Source organism: Amblyomma americanum, chromosome 11 (assembly GCF_052857255.1).
Source record: "Amblyomma americanum isolate KBUSLIRL-KWMA chromosome 11, ASM5285725v1, whole genome shotgun sequence".
In the NCBI taxonomy this organism is placed as follows: domain Eukaryota; kingdom Metazoa; phylum Arthropoda; class Arachnida; order Ixodida; family Ixodidae; genus Amblyomma; species Amblyomma americanum.
Genome location: NC_135507.1, coordinates 108,173,063 through 108,177,293, shown reverse-complemented (window position 1 = coordinate 108,177,293; position 4,231 = coordinate 108,173,063).

Sequence of the window (4,231 nt, the reverse complement as noted above, 5' to 3'; positions counted from 1 at the left end):
ATAACGATGAGGAGGTCAACATTTCTTTTTTTTATCTTTTTTAAACCGCAGTTTTGACATATTGCCATTCAGTGAAACATGGTACGCACAAACTGCGGACATCGTCCACTTCGAAGGATACAGGTGCGGAACAATGTCTAGGAAAAATAATAAAGGCGGTGGAGTTGCACTGTAGGTTAAAAATAATCTTTCATATAAGTACAGTTTTTCAAGTCTGCGCTTTTTATCAATAGAAGCGGTTCTGTGTTCGGTGTTGGTTATCGGCCCCCTTGTGCAAGAATTTTGTTCTTTTCTTGATAGCATACTGAAAAGAAACCAATTGTAATTATGGCCGATTTTACCATAACATGTGTTGGAACGATCAGCGGCAACACGTGACTTTCTCGACATCATTTCTTTACATGGTTTCTCTAACATTGTTAATGCGCCTACACGGGCTACTTGGGGTCGAGTGAGACCCTAATTGATTTATGCTTGACTAATTGCGACGAACAGGACCCAGGTGTCTTGCTAAGTGATTTTAGTGACCACCTTTTGTTTTATTCCAAGATGGCGTGCACAAATCACTACACCTCGGTTCAGCCTGTAACACAGGAAAAATGTGTACTGTTTTGCGAAATTGACCCTAATCTAGTACACAATAGTCGCAAAAAATAATAGAGCTGCGCTTTTACTGTAGCAATGTTAACCAAGGGCAAAATAGCGCCAAAAACATGCGAAAAACTTCTGCTTTAGTAAAGCGCATAAGAGGCCGAAACCATCTGTTTGGCATATTTAGAAAAAAAACAAAATAAACGAGAGAGCTGTCAATTCTAGAACAGCATAAATAAGATTGGAATAAATTAGGTTCGGACATATATAAATCTCGAATTCATCACTGCAGTGGAAGGTTCTCACGAATTCACTGCGATCCGCAAAAGACCTGGCGTACTGTAGAGGAAACTCTACAAAATACCGCAAACAGCAATCCCGGTTGATATGTAAACAGGGGCGGGGGGTAATAAGAGGCGAAGCTCTCGCCAATGTAACGAACAAACACTTTTCAACATTTGGAAAGTTTGATGGCGCTGACCAACTGACATTTTGGCACCAGCTTTATTTCAGTGCAGTTCATTCCAGGTTTCGCTATTGTTCGCTTATCTGGGGAGTCACTGGGAAATGTAATCTTGAAAGGCGCTTTTTATTGCAAAAGAAATCTATTCGCTTTGTTGAAAATTTTTCAAGATATGACTCCACATATTCCTACTTCAGCGAGTACTACCTATACAAACGTTACACTACCAGCGACCGTGTCAGGCGGCATTCTTGGAACTCGTAGCCAATCGTCAACAATGTTTTTTTTTCTAAATTAACGAACGATATGGGTTTCCTTCGCAGACAGCACCTAGAAGATCCGAGTTATTTCCAAGCAGAAAGTCGTGTGCGCCGGTCTGATTTCCTGGCACGTGAAAACGGTACAGAAAAGGGCTATGCGTTCGCGTGGCGGGAAAACGGGCATGTCCTTGTGCGAAAGGCTGCAGGCCAGAACGCGAGCCATTCGCATTCGAGATGAAAATGACCTGAGTAAAATGGGGATGACTGCACTGCTTGGTACGAGGAATACCATTCGTAACGCGAGACCGTGCTTACCAAGATTCTAGTTCTTTCGATGTTCTAAAACGGGCCGGCCGCAAAAGCCCGGTCCACATTTTTCTTTTATTCCGCAAACGTGCGTAGCTTAAAGATTAAGGATGAGGACGTCAACATTTATTTTTTTTTATCTTTTTTAAACCGCAGTTTCGACATATTGCCATTCAGTGAAACATGGTATGCACAAACTGCGGACATCCTCCACTTCGAAGGATACAGGTGCGGAACAATGTCTTGGAAAAATAATAAAGGCGGTGGAGTTGCACTGTAGGTTAAAAAGAATCTTTCATATAAGTACAGTTTTTCAAGTCTGCGCTTTTTATCAATAGAAGCGGTTCTGTGTTCGGTGTTGGTTATCGGCCCCCTTGTGCAAGAATTTTGTTCTTTTCTTGATAGCATACCAATTAGAAACCAATTGTAATTATGGCGGATTTTACCATAACATGTGTTGGAACGATCAGCGGCAACAAGTGACTTTCTCGACATCATTTCTTTATATGGTTTCTCTAACATTGTTAATGCGCCTACACGTGCTACTTGGGGTCAAGTGAGACCCTAATTGATTTATGCTTGTCTAATTGCGACGAACAGGACCCAGGTGTCTTGCTAAGTGATTTTAGTGACCACATTTTGTTTTATTCCAAGATGGCGTGCGCAAATCACTACACCTCGGTTCAGCCTGTAACACTGGAAAAATGTGTACTGTCTTCGCGAAATTGACCCTAATCTAGTACACAATAGTCGCAAAAAATAATAGAGCTGCGCTTTTACTGTAGCAATGTTAATCAAGGACAAAATAGCGCAAAAACTTGCGAAAAACTTCTGCTTTATTGAAGCGCATAAGAGGCTGAAACCATCTGTTTGGCATATTTAGAAAAAAAATCAAAATAAACGAGACAGCTGTCAATTCTAGAACAGCATAAATAAGATAGGAATAAATTACGTTCGGACATATATAAATCTCGAATTCATCACTGCAGTGGAAGGTTCTCACGAGTTCACTGCGACCCGCAAAAGACCTGGCGTACTGTAGAGGAAACTACAAAATACCGCAAACAGCAATCCCGGTTGATATGTAAACAAGGGCGGGGGGTACTAAGAGGCGAAGCTCTCGCCAATATAACGAACAAACACTTTTCAACATTTGGAAAGTTTGATGGCGCTGACCAACGGACATTTTGGCGCCAGCTTTATTTCAGTGCAGCTCATTCCAGGTTTCGCTATTGTTCGCTTATCTGGGGAGTCACTGGGAAATGTAATCTTGAAAGGCGCTTTTTATTGGAAAAGAAATCTATTCGCTTTGTTGAAAATTTTTCAAGATATGACTCCACATATTCCTACTTCAGCGAGTACTACCTATACAAACGTTACACTACCAGCGACCGTGTTAGGCGGCATTCTTGGAACTCGTAGCCAATCGACAACAATGTTTTTTTTCTACATTCACGAACGATATGGGTTTCCTTCGCAGACAGCACCTAGAAGATCCGAGTTATTTCCAAGCAGAATGTCGTGTGCGCCGGTCTGATTTCCTGGCAGGTGAAAACGGTACAGAAAAGCGCTATGCGCTCGCGTGGCGGGAAAACGGGCATGTCCTTGTGCGAAGGGCTGCAGGCCAGAACGCGAGCCATTCGCATCCGAGATGAAAATGACCTGAGTAAAATTGGGATGACTGCACTGCTTGGCGCGAGGAATGCCATTCGTAACGCGAGACCGTGTTTACCAAGATTCTAATTCTTTCGATGTTCTAAAACGGGCCGGCCGCAAAAGCCCGGTCCACATTTTTCTTTTATTCCGCAAACGTGCGTAGCTTAAAGAATAAGGATGAGGACGTCAACATTTATTTTTTTATCTTTTTTAAACCGCAGTTTCGACATATTGCCATTCAGTGAAACATGGTATGCACAAACTGCGGACATCCTCCACTTCGAAGGATACAGGTGCGGAACAATGTCTAGGAAAAATAATAAAGGCGGTGGAGTTGCACTGTAGGTTAAAAATAATCTTTCATATAAGTACAGTTTTTCAAGTCTGCGCTTTTTATCAATAGAAGCGGTTCTGTGTTCGGTGTTGGTTATCGGCCCCCTTGTGCAAGAATTTTGTTCTTTTCTTGATAGCATACCAATAAGAAACCAATTGTAATTATGGCGGATTTTACCATAACATGTGTTGGAACGATCAGCGGCAACAAGTGACTTTCTCGACATCATTTCTTTACATGGTTTCTCTAACATTGTTAATGCGCCTACACGTGCTACTTGGGGTCGAGTGAGACCCTAATTGATTTATGCTTGTCTAATTGCGACGAACAGGACCCAGGTGTCTTGCTAAGTGATTTTAGTGACCACATTTTGTTTTATTCCAAGATGGCGTGCGCAAAACACTACACCTCGGTTCAGCCTGTAACACTGGAAAAATGTGTACTGTCTTTGCGAAATTGACCCTAATCTAGTACACAATAGTCGCAAAAAATAATAGAGCTGCGCTTTTACTGTAGCAATGTTAACCAAGGACAAAACAGCGCCAAAAACTTGCGAAAAACTTCTGCTTTAGTGAAGCGCATAAGAGGCCGAAACCATCTGTTTGGCATATTTAGAAAAAA